The sequence below is a fragment of the Aplysia californica genome, unplaced genomic scaffold (genome assembly GCF_000002075.1).
Source record: "Aplysia californica isolate F4 #8 unplaced genomic scaffold, AplCal3.0 scaffold00695, whole genome shotgun sequence".
Taxonomy (NCBI): Eukaryota; Metazoa; Mollusca; class Gastropoda; order Aplysiida; family Aplysiidae; genus Aplysia; species Aplysia californica.
The window spans coordinates 204,169-217,423 of record NW_004797965.1 but is presented as its reverse complement, the minus strand read 5'-3'; the positions used below and the strand labels follow the sequence as shown (position 1 = coordinate 217,423).

At 37.3% G+C, this 13,255-nt stretch overlaps 2 long non-coding RNA genes across 2 annotated transcripts in view; both read right to left on the bottom strand.

Annotated features, from left to right (window-relative positions):
• The window catches only part of LOC106013166, a 2,558-nt gene extending 1,351 nt beyond the window's left edge, over window positions 1–1,207 (bottom strand). The window contains exon 1 of the long non-coding RNA XR_001185261.2: window positions 1,070–1,207. This is a non-coding gene — a long non-coding RNA (uncharacterized LOC106013166). The remainder of the gene's footprint in view (window positions 1–1,069) is intronic.
• Window positions 1,208–8,798: 7,591 nt separating this feature from the next.
• On the bottom strand, window positions 8,799–10,750 carry LOC106013165. The gene is made up of 2 exons (XR_001185260.1): window positions 10,682–10,750; window positions 8,799–9,078 (listed from the first exon to the last, which is right to left on the bottom strand). It is a non-coding gene; the product is annotated as an uncharacterized LOC106013165 (long non-coding RNA).
• Window positions 10,751–13,255: the final 2,505 nt, after the last annotated feature.

The following is a 13,255-nucleotide window of genomic DNA, read 5'->3' as shown; positions in this document are numbered from 1 at the left end:
AGAGGTAAAATTAGTGAGAAAATGGCCGCCAAAGGTAAGTTATTTCCTTAGCTTGAGTGTCCGTGGAAACTGAAAATTTACATCTGTTTGTGCCTTTAATCAGCGTTTTTCAGTAAAGTCCACCCAGAAATGTGTTCTTTAATGGGCATGAAAGGTACTGAGTAAAAAATAAAAATCAATAAAAATGCACAAACCTGCGGAAAAATGCCAGTTTCTTCACTTTGATTATTTTGGTGAGTGCCTGATTTCACCACACTGCCTCACATATTTGATAACCAAAACAGATATGAAAATATACCGTTGGTCATATTTTTTGATGCCTCAAATGACGTTTGGGAGTGCGGCAGTCTAACCTTTAGACATGAGACGAGAATACTAGAAAGGAAGTAAAAAGCTGGCAATTTTACAGTATTGTAAGAGGTTTATAATAATAATAAATAAATAAATAAATAGCATTTGTATAGCGCAGAACCCCGCTCGACCGCAGGCTCTATGCGCTTTACACTATATTATTACCTCAGCAGACCATAGAACACTCAGAAACATTCTCAGCTTCTCGGGAAGCATACACTGCAAGCAGCTGATTAAGCGCCCAAACACTAACAAACTGACAAGACCTTTCAGTGTCTATAGCTGGGTACCCAATCCCACCTGAGTTAAGTGAGGAAAATTCGTGTAAAGTGCCTTTCCCAAGGACACAAGGTCGGATCCCTGACGGGATTCAAAACCACGACCTTACGGTTGCGAGTCCGAGAGCCTAACCACTAGGCCACCGACGCCACACACTTTTAGACTCAAATAGATCATTCTGAAATTGTGGACTTAGTACAGCAATTTCTTTTATGATGAAACTTGTTAATAACGAACAATTTCTTCTGCCTTCAAATCTGTGAATAGTAGCGAGGGGAACCTCTTGTGCTATTAAGTAGAAAATGGAATCTGCTTTTCTTTCAAAATTATCAGTAGTAGAAAGTGAAATTTTGTTTTTGGCTACACGTATAGAAAAAAGAGGACTTTCATCTCACTTGAAACTGCTCAACTGTAGAGAGAGGAAACAAACAGATCTCACCTGAAAGGTTCTGAACTGATCAGCAAATATCTGGCTACTAGGAGCTGTGGTGTCGTCTGCAGAAATTGTCCTTCTTTTTATCTGACTGGAGCTCGGGAGTGGGCGTGGTCAAACTGTCTCAACATGTAAGTGATAGGAAGATTTTAATGTGCTGTTCTACCTTTGAACTAGGGGAAACTGTTCTTGTAGGTCTCTATCGCAAGATAGAGCATATTTATTTCTTGTGACATGGAAGTGTGGCTTATTTAAAGACTGTGCGGGAGTTTTGGCGAATATTTAACAAGTAATAAATAAACCTGGCGCATTCTTTCTACCTGTGCACGTTTGTAAGAGCCTAGAGCTTGAACAATAAAAGGATATATCTAACAACATCCTGCAAACTGTTGTGAACTCATTATTAATGCACAATACATAAACTGAATCAGTATATTTTTTTCTCCTGACCAACGCATTAATGTTAATAGTTTTTTGCTAACAGTGCCCGATGTGGCTAATTATATTCATTAATTTTCCCCCGTCTTTTTGTATGGAAAGATTTTGAGACACAGTTGTCGGACATGGGCCTGGTTTGGTATCTCTTACGTTTTCATGTTGTTCTTTTGGAGGATCTCTTTGGTTCCGTCGATCCATATTTTTCTTGGTCTTTATTTCCTTGAAGTAATCGAATTCCATATTGTAGACCATTGGGCTGGCTGTTGTGGCCCTATTTTCAAAACGTATTCAAACCATTTCATTAAAATTTGTTGTCTCTTGGCTTATCTCATTCTCCATTCGACACCCACTTGTTATCTGACATCTTCGTTCCTTTGTCTATTTTTTTCTCGTGATGTTTAGTACCTTTCTGAGACATTTCATATCGTTTGCTGTTACCTTACTTTCTTTGGGGTTCAGGTTTGACCCTGGAGGTGGACTGTTGGTATTCTGAAGGGAAAGGAGTGATGTCAGTAGGTAAGTGAACGCATTTGACTTTTGTAATCGTGCTTCAATTAGTCTGTCCATTTTCCTATCTGATATGAATGCGTTTCAAGGTATTCGAGTCCTTCTACTTGTTTCCTTTGTGTGCTGTTGACTTGGATATTTATTCATTGGCTTTTGTTTATGTAGACTTTCACTACTTCTATCTTAATTTTGTTAATTTTGATTCCATATTTCTCACATGGTTTGTTCAGTTTTGTGGAGCGTTCTTTGAGATTGTCCTGGTCTTGGTGTTTGAGGCTCTGATCGTCACCGAAAAACAGTCCGTTTTGTTTTTCAGGTTTGCCATTAGCTTCTTGTATTACAGGTCCATATATGCTATAACGAGTAACTGTGAAATGATACAGCTTTTCCAGCCTTCTGATATCGTTCTGAACCAGTCTATATATCCATTGATTGTATCTGCACAACTGAGAATATCACTATTTTCATATTTTGCTTTTATATTACAAATGAGCAGGTCGTTCACTCCATAGCGTTCCAAAATTCAACCACTGCCTCACCCTATTGACCTGGTCAAATGATCCTTTGTTTTTCTTTCAGCAATAAAAAATCCATTGCCGACCTGCTGAACTGGTCACAGTTTTACCAGAGCCCTGTTGGTCAACAAATTTTCAGGGCGCCACGGGTCGACCTTCACGGCCAGCTTAGCATCTGAGTGACATGAGCCACGTTATACTTCAGTCAACACAGTACATGTCGTGTAGTTTTCCTCTACATTTTCCTGCTTCCATCTCCCTCGACATGGATTAGGGGTTTGACTTTGGGAGACAGGTGTCAAGGAATTTAAACTTTTAGTCACGTTAAACCTATACATGTTCCATTTCATCATTTCGCTTTTTCAAAAAACTGTTGAGACTTTATATTGCAACAATTTGGTGTATTCTCAAGTGATCCAGCTGAATACTAGTTTTTTTTTCTTTCTTTTTTTTTGGGGGGGGGGGGGGGGGATATATTCTAGTCAATAGGCTCGAGGTTGTATGGTCGTGGGTTCGAATCCTGTCAGGGGCCCGTCGTTATGTACGTCCGAAAGGCACGTTACACGAATGTTTCTCATTTCACCGCAAGAGCAGAATAAGATGGGGGGGGGGGGGGGTGATGGCTGGAAAGGGGGGGGGGTGATGGCGGGGAGGGGGTGATTTTTGGGTTTAAAGGGCCATTTTGGTTTCAGGGCCTTTGCTTCATTTTTATGTTAATAAAATTAAAAGCGTTATCTATTTCTGTCAGTTAAATATATTATCCATTTTTGTCATCTGAATATAATAGTTTTCAATTTTACAAGCAGATTTGTTTTAATTAAACTCTAGTAAACCAAGCCTAGTTTTGAGCTCAGGAGCTTAAAATTACATTATTTCTTTGTTCTCCGAATTTCCTTAGCAAAATGGCACGTTGGTAGTTACATTATCAGCATTGCACTTACTCTATTTACTTATGTGTACGTGTAATTGTAACAATCAACAAACCGTTTTGTTTTATAGCTTGGGTCATGCAATTTTACATGCTACTGTGTATTTATTAAACTATACCCAAGCGTAATGGTGAAACTTGTAAAAAAACATAATAATATCTTTTTGGTCATCCAAATCTACTTAGTAACTTATTATTTCGGTCGCTGGTCTCTCAGTTTTGGAAACAATCTGTTTATTTTTCTGTTTATCTAGTCGTCACAACTAAAAATTAACTTTATTTTGAAATCTGGGTCTTGTAATTGTACAAGCAGATTTGTATCAATTAGACTCTAGCAAAGTATATTTTAAACGTTCAAGAGCTTGAAACGCCTTATTTTTTTGTCACCCAAATTTACATAGTAAGATGTTATGTTGGTCGTTACACGTTGAGTGTTGATCATAATCTATTTACTTATGTGTACGTCTAGTTGTGAATGCAAACAAACAAAAAAGTTTTACAACCTGGGTTCTGAAATTTTACAATTAAAAATATGTACTAATTAAGCTCTACCCAAGTCTAATGGTGGTCTAAGAAGTTAGAAACAGCTCTTTTACCTTGTTATTTAAATCTACTATTTTTTTTATGTCAGCCTCTGTGTTGGAAACTTGGAAACGACCCCTTTGTTTGTGCATGTCCAGTTGTCACACCTAACAAATAACTTTGTTTTACAACTAAGGTTTGCAACTGTACAAACGAATTAATACTAATTACTCTCTAGTCAAGCCTAAATTTTAGCCCGAGAGCTTTAAACCGCCTTATTCCTTTGTCATCCAATATTACTAATTAAGGTTTTATGTTTTTTGTTATAATCTCAGTGTTGAACGTATTATTCTATTTATTTATTTGTACACCTAGTTGTTACAGCCGACAATGCATTTTTTACAAACTTGATCCTGCCATTTTACAAGCAAATTATGTGTACTGAATAAATAGTACTCAAGCTTAGTGGTGATCTAAGAAGCTGGAAACAGCCTTATGTTTTGTCATCTACAGCTACTTAGTAACTTTTAATGTTAGTCTCACGGTTTTGAAACCGATCTGTATATTTTCTTTAGTTTTAGCCAGCACTTGAAACACAATAATGTCATATAAGTGCCGAAGATTAGAGGTGTTTCAAGAGAGTAGCAAACACACACAAAAAAGAAGGGCGATAAAGGCGATAGATGTTTGATAAGAAAGAAGAAGCAGATTACACCAGAGCACCTGCCAACCACTTATCTGTTTATTTGCGTGTCTGTCAAGTTGTTACAACTAACAAATGACTTTGTTTTACAACCTGGGACCTGCAATTTTACAAGCACATTTTTAAATAAATAAAGTCCGCCAAAGTCTATTGGTGAGCGGATAACCCCCCCAAAAAAACCCAGCCTATATCTTTCCTCTTGTCTTGATCAACTTAGTAACTTACAATGTCGCCCGTTCCCGTCTCAGTGTTGGAAACGATCTTTTTATTTCCACGCAAGTCTAGTTGTTACAGCTAACAAATAACTTGGTTTTACAACCTGGTGTGTAATTTTAAGAGTAGATTTGAACTAGTTACACTCTAATCAAGCCTAGTATTGACCTAAGGGGATTTAAAATGCCTTATTTCTTTGTCATCAAACATAAACTCTACCCCACCCAAGTAATGATCTGAAAGGCTAGAAATAGCACTTATCTTTGTTATAAAAATCTTCATGGCAACTTATTACGTTGGTCGTTACGCTCTCTGTGTTGTAACAAGATATATTTATTTTTGTGTATGTCTGCTTATTACAACTAACAAAAAACTTTTGTTTCCCAATCTGTACAGGCATTTTTACATGCATATTAATTAGTACAAAATACTTTCTACCCTAGTCTAGTTTTGAGATGAGGAGATTACAACTGCATCATTTCTTTGCCATTTTAATTAACATATAATCATATTCTATTCACTTATGAGCACACCTGATTATAACAACCAACAAAAACAATTTATTTTTCAAACTCTGTCACGCAATTCTAAGAGCCAATTTTCATAAATAGACTTAACTCCTCCCTAGCCTTATTGTGGTAATCTGAGAGGGTAATTTAAATATACTTAGTGATTTATTATATTATGTGGGTCGTAAAAGTCTCAGTTTTAAACCTCTGAGCTTGAAAAAAACTTTTTTTTCCTTTTTTTGAATAAGTATTTTACGGCGCTCGCAACTGTATAAGGTCATGTGAGCGCGTGGGACACACCAAATATTTCAGATGGTAGAAAATTTTGATTTATGTTTGGGTGGTGGCCGAAGCCTACTTTTATTGATTTTGGACCACCAATGGAACTTTAACGTGCGCAACTTGAATACGGGCCCTCCAGTATTTTACGCCCTTGTCCGAGAAGGTTTGGTGTAGATCTTTCCTATTATAAGATCAGAGGTACAACTGAAAGACAGCAGTAAGAAGAAGCCAAGGAGAAGCTGCAGGTGAACAGCAGCAGAAAGAGTCGAGAGTCCAGAGGTGGGAGGAAAGGAGGAGAGGCGGTGGGGGCAGAAGTAGAGACGAAAGCAGACGACAGAACATTGTTAAAGAACAGGAAAAAATGTAAAAGGAGAACATTATCGAGAAGAAAAGTTTCCGTCGCTGTCCAGATTCGAACCCCGGACCTATCGAATGAGAGGTGAACACCTTAGCCTCTCTTTTTATGCCATTCTCATTTTCATAGTAAGATGTTATGTTGGTCGTTACACTTTCTGTGTTGAGCATTATCAATTTACTTATGGGCTATTCCATGGAAACTGACGGGGCATTTGGACTACATAAATAATTTTCTCCCAGTGTAAATACCGTAATTCAATATCAATTAATTTATTTCAACTTTTAAAGATCAGAACATTTGAAAGACACATTAAGAGTCGTATTAAATGCAGTTATTTGAAAAAAAAGTATGTTATGTAAATTCTGAGACGTATTTAGTTTTGGCAACTGACGGGACAGAAAAAACACCCCATTTGTTCCGTTAGTTACTAGTGTTAGTTACCGAAACTAAACACGTCATAGTATTTGCATAAATGTTGTTGTTTTTTTTCAAATATCTGCGATTATGACTTTAAGGTGTTACGATTATTTTAAGTTGAAATAGATTAATTTATATTATTATTGAATTATAGTGTTATCTTTGCAAGAATGTATAGTCCAAATGTCTTGTCAGTTCCCGTGCAATAGCGCTAAAGAGTACGTCTGATTATGAATGCCATAAAAATTATTTTACAACCTAGCAACTGCAATTGTACAAGCACATTTGTACTGACTGAACTTTATCTTAGGTTAGTAGTGAACTGACAATCTTTTAAAAAAAAAGTATTATCTTTTTTCTCATCTAAATCTACTTAGTAAATCATTATGTTGGTCCGTAACACTCTTTGTGTTGGAAACGGTGGGTTTACTCTTTGTGTGTGTCTGGTAGTAAAAACCAACAAACCATTTTGTCACACAATTTTCGAGCCAAATGTTGTTGACTAAACTTCATCAAAGCCTAGTGGTGATCTGAGAATCTTTAAAAAGTCTTATCTTTGTTTTACTTATCTAAATCTACTTAGTAACTTATTATGTCAGTTGTTACGCTCTCAGGGTTGGAAACTATGTTTATTTTGATGCATGTCCGAATGTTACTACCAATAACAGATTTTGCTTTGCAACCTGGGTTCTGCAATTTTACGAGCATATTTGTACTGCCTAAACTTTAATCAAGCCTAGAGAAGATTTGGGAATCTTGAAAAAGCCTTACCTTATTTTGTCATCTAAATCTACTAAGGAACTTATTGTGTCGGTCGTTACGCTGTGAGTGGTGTATATCTATTTGTCACAATCAACGAATAACTTAATTTTACAGCCTGAATCGTCCCACGGTTTTACAAGCACATAGTATGTACTGACTGAACTCTATTCAAGGCTTTTTGTGATCTGAGAACCTTAACAAAAAGCCTAATCTTTTTTGTAATCAAAATTAAATTTACTTATGAATTTATTATATAGGTCATTACACTTTCGGAGTTGGAAACAATCTGATTATTTTTCTGAATGTTTAGTTGTCACAAGTAACAAATAACTTTGTTTCACAGCCAGAATCTGCAATTTTACAATCAGATTTGTACTACGAGTAAGTATACTTAAGACACAGCCTAGTTTTGCGATCAGGAGCTTGAAATTGCTATGTGTTTTGTTATCCACATTTTCTTGGTAAGGTATTATGTGAGTCAATCAATCTCAATGTTGAACATAATCTATTTACTTATGTGTGTGTCTAGCTGAAACATCCAACAAAGCACATTGTTTTACAACACAGGTCCGGTAGCTTTACAAGCTAATTTGTACTGACTGAAATCTTCCCAAGCTTAGGGGTCACCTGAGAGACTGGAGACAGCCTTATTTCTTTGTCATATAAGTCTACACACACACACACACACACACACACACACACACACACACACACACGCACGCACGCACGCACGCACACACACACACACACACACACACGCACCCACACACACTCACCTACCAAGTGATAGGTATGTTTTGAAATCTATACATATTATATTTGTGAAAGTTCGTCACTTTAGCCACCTAAAACTTCGGAACCAGCTAAACTTTCGAATTTGAAAAAATTAACCGTGGTTCAGAACAATTTAAAGGGTACACAGTTTTACTGAGGAGTTTGAAGTCAGTGTAGTTTAATTTTCAGTTTTTCATTAGTTTCGTTTAGATCTAATCTTGGGAAAGTCCGTCTTCCAAGACGCTATTGTAAACAATTGAGGCTTCCCTTCACAAAGAGTGGATGCACTGTTCCCACAATGGTTTGACCATCGATTCTTTTGAGTCTGTTCATCGAACATGAAACCCAGCTAGTAAAACATAATGTGAAGGGTCCAATAGAAAAACGAGAGAAGTCACGTTTTGACATAATGAGTTGTGAAGGGGGTTGGAAAATGTTTACACACCTCTTCTTGCCAAACAAAGGGTTCATGGCTAAAACACCGTTAAGTCGCCCAGTATGAGGCTTAGAAAATACGCTTTTTTTCTTGAAAAAAAGAGTTATCAAGCATTTCCTTTTTGTTTTACTCAGAATGTCGGAAAATGAAATCATTCTTTTTTCCCTGTGCTCTTTATATGTCTAGTAAATGTCTGTGATAAAACAGAGCAGTATTCTCGTTTCCGGTGTTGTGAATCAACATAACAATGTCGGTGGGGTGGTTTGTCTGCACAAGTACGATTGTTAAGCAAAATTAACAACAACAAAAACAACCCCCCCCCAAAAAAAAAACCAAAAAAAACCCCCAGTAACACTGCGCAAACACAAGGGTCTTATGCAATATCTTTATTCAGAAGTCCACCGCTTGTAACGTGTTCAGGAGAACGGAAGCATGAAGAAGTTAGCTGTAATAGCAAGCTGGAGCAAGTCCACTCATGGTAATGTCACACTTCTTTTGGCCCAAGCTTCTTTTACAATCACTGTACCAGTTGTTGAATGTGCTGAGACAGCTGGAGAATGACGTAGCACTGGTAGCGGCGATCAGAGCCAGGACGACGAGAACGACAAAGACGGTGTTGTTCATCTTGATTGATTGGTGTTGAGCTGAACGCTGGAAAACAACACAAAACAAATACTATAATTAGAAAGTATACATACACATTTTTTCATTTCTAGTAAAGGATACAGTAACAGATCGCAGAATTACAAAGTTATATCTAACATCTTTTGGCCGTTTTGAGCTGGTAAAAACATGAGCCGAGAAAACAGTGTTTTACCTGCTCTGTCAAAATTGTAAGATTAATCGGAGTCGTTATCAAGATTTTCAAAGACTTGCATTCGAAATACCTCGACTGTGTTGTAAAACTCAACATTTTTAACTTCAAATTTATCAAAACTAGGTACTGAGCAGGTAGAACTTTGTAATTCATGGTAGGGAAATGTCTATGGGACAGCAGTGGGCCAATATCAACAAAGAAATCGTCATTTGTTAGAACGTCATCTCCACACCAAAAAATAGTCAAGACAAGACTCGGACATATTCAAGACATAATCTGGTATTATTGTACACATCAAACACAAAAAGCCACTTTGTCCTTATTTAGCTGAGCCCATATTTAAGTCCCTGTCTGAACTCAAAGTGTCAAAAGTTTGACGTGTACTATGTGAGCATTATGGTTTCTTGAGCAAGTGAATTCTCATTTCTTTTGCTCCTTGGAACGTAAATGGCGCCAGCTGCTTCCACAGTAAACAGGTACAGACAAAATCAGAGTACCAGAAGGCAGTACGTTAAACGTCTGATAGAAAATTATCAAGGATAGTTAATCGCGTGTTTGAATCGAATGAATCTGAATGAAACATTATGGAATCAAACAACGCGTTGTATGTCTTATTTTTTAAACCACTAGCCAAACAAAAGTAGGGCAGACATGCAAAGAAACAAATAGTAAAAGTGTAAAAACAGGAGTTAGTGAGATTTGACAAGGAGAACTAAGACTTCAGGGGTTTCTTTTTGGCTGACCCCACAGAGGACCACATTGTTATGACATGTTAACTTTGTGTATGTATCTCTCAAAATACTTGTAGATATGAAAAAAATCACGGGCTGTATTCTTTTTATGTACCGACGTTGTATGTAGGTCAAAGTTAAAGTTAGGAGTGCAGCAGTTTAACTACTAGATATGAGACGAGAATACCAGAAAGGAAGTATCAACCTGTCAATAGTAGCCAACAGTATTGTAAGAGGTTTCCAATTATTCTAGACTCAAATAGATTGTTCTGAAGTTGTGTACAAAACATAAAAGAGCAACTTCTTTTTCATCGAGAGGTATAAATAGCTGAGGAATTTCTTCGTCTGTTATACTTAGATGTAGTGAAGAGAGTAAGTTTCTTCTTCCTTTAAACATGCTAGTATTAGAGAGAGACAAAAAGAAATTTCTTTTCTTCTGTCAACCTCTTCCTTCAAGCTTGTAAATAGCAGGAGAAGGGATTACTTTTTACGTCATACATTTGAATAGTAGAGGATTTATTTCTTTCAAAATTGCAAATACTAAAAAGAGGAATTTTCTCTTGCTCTGAAATAGAAAGACGAAAGTTTATTGTAGTAAACAAACGAAGAAATTAATGAAGTTGTGGATATTTCATTTCTAGTGTCGATTTTTGAGGCTTGAAAACCAACTACTTTGTGGTTTCTAAAGCAGACAAACAAATCTCACCTGAAAGGTTCCGAATTGATCAGGAAATATCTGGCGACTAAGAGCTGTGGTGTCGTCTGCAGAAATTGTCCTTCTATTTATCTGACTGGAGTTAGGGAGTGGGCGTGGTCAGACTGTCTCAACATGTAAGTGCTAGGATGATTTTAATGTGCTGTTCTGTCTTTGAACTAGGGAAAACTGTGTTTGTAGGTCTCTGTCACCCAATAAAGCACGGCTGTTTCTAACAAGATGAAAGTGTGACTTTTTTTGTAGCTGTGTGGGAGTTGTAGAGATTCTTTATCATGATCACATATAGTAAACGAACTTGGCATGAGTTCTCTACTTAAGCACGTTGTATGAGTGTCCAGGATTTTAAAAAGGGAGGTGTTTAGTAGGATCCCACAGACCATTGAGATTCCAGTTGCCATGTAAAGTAGGTAGACCAATGCATATTTTTTATTTTTGCTTATTGAAGCCTAAAATATGTTGAGTCCCTTGTCCACAAAACCAGAAACCGACAGACCAAAAGTTGTCCATCACTCGGGAAATCGGTAGTTGACATGGAGCACCGGTTTTGCCTCAACAATTGGTGAGAATTCTGAGTGGACGTTTCAACTAAAACGACACGACACCCCCCCCCCCACACACACACACACACAAACATACAAGACGGGTCACTTGCAGCATTGTTTGTGGGGTCGTGTGCTGCCTCATGAGCTATAGCCCAACCAGAGCTTTAAAAAAATAAAGTTCTAATTTTATGACGTAACGGCTGCAAGCTTTAGTATTATATACAACCTCTTTGGTACCAACGTAAATGCACCCTGTTGCCACAGAGAAGCTCTCAAGACATAGAATTCTCCCTTTGATTCCTGAGTAGTATTAAATGTGTGTGTGTTTGTCTGCATATGTGTGTGTGTGTGTGTGTGTGTGTGTGTGTGTGTGTGTGTGTGTGTGTGTGTGCGTGTGTGTGCACGCATGCGCTTTTGCGGAGGAGGGGGGTAGAAATGAGGAAGGAAAGGATCCTGGGCAGTGATACAGTTTATGTGTCGGTCTGCTAAATGGCGACGAATAGTAGGATTTCCTGGGTTTCTTTTTCATTTCCCCTTCATTTTCAAAGTTGAGTTCTTTACTACAAATCCAACGCCGTATTCTCTGGTTTCGTCATCAATTTCAAAACGCCAGACAAAGGTGACGTTTTTCTCTTGAAAAGATCTTACATCAGCAAGGTGGATATCGTGCTTATTCAATTTCTTCTAAGTAAAGAGAAGCACATGGAAAAAATAATGATCATTTTATGCTGGAGAAAAGTGCGACAGACAGAAACAACAGAGGAAAATAAAGAAGTAGGATCTACCAGAAACGCCCTCCAGCAATCAGTTTTGCTATACTGCTATTTCAATGAGTTGTATTGTTGTGAAATCAGACACTCGTCAAAACAAAGAAATTGGGAAAATCCGTATTTCTTCTGTCCGCTGAACAGTTTTCATTTTTTTTTGGGGGGGGGGGGCAACACTTTTTATGCACATTAAAAACACATTTCTCTGTTGGCTATACTGAAAAACGTTGCTCAAAGGCACCGAAATTATATATGGGCAGTTTCCCAGGACATTTAAGCTTTGTCAAACTTTGGCGGCAATTATTTTTCTACTTTTGCTGCAGGCATCAAGTGACCTTCATCTTCTACAATAAAACTATCTCGACATCTATTAAGAAAGATGGGTATTTTTTTTTGTAACGAAAGCAAGAAAAATGAAGAAAAAAAAGCTTTTAGGATGACAACATTAACTCCATACGCTTATAAACTGACGAGCGCCTGATTCCACCGCCCTGTGAACCTTTTTGTTTTCATTCTCAGCAGCTCGCTGTTAATCACTGCTCGGTCTTTTGGGTATTGCAGATGTTTTCCAGGTCAGTTCACAGTCTGGTGACCATAGTTCTTACGCTCTAACTCCCTGTTTCAATGTCAGCGTTTTTTAATTATCTTCAGGTTGAATTTCAGCCTTACATTAACGTTTTCAAACCAACAAATATTTATAATGCGGTCATTCGTTTATGAGGATTATCTTGATTGTTCACAATATTACTCCCAATAAGTGTCAGTCCTAAGCCTGTAAATCAGATGGTAAATATTTGTAGGCTGCTCGTAAAACGTAACTGTGTCACAACGTGGTGGAATCAGGCATTCGTCAATTTTTTGGACCTGTGGATTTACTTGTACCATTTTAAAGCTTGTTTATTTGTCTATTTAAAAAAAATTACCCATCTATCTTGAATAGAAGTTGAGATATTTGTGATTGAAGGATGTGGGGGTCGCCTGATTTCAGAGATAAAATCGGCGAGAAAATGGCCGGCAAGGTTTGGAGACTTCCATAGTTTGAGAGTCTTGTGAAACTGACCCGCTTTGCAGTTTAATTGATCGAGACATGTGTTTTAAAATGGACATAAAAGGTGTTGAGCAAAATTTTTTTTTTTAATAAGCATTATGATATAAAAATTATCTTTTGGGAATACAGAATGCCGGTTTCTTTAATTTCATTATTATGACGATTAATCCTCTCCTTTGTGGATTGCTGGTTAGGCGACACACAAAAC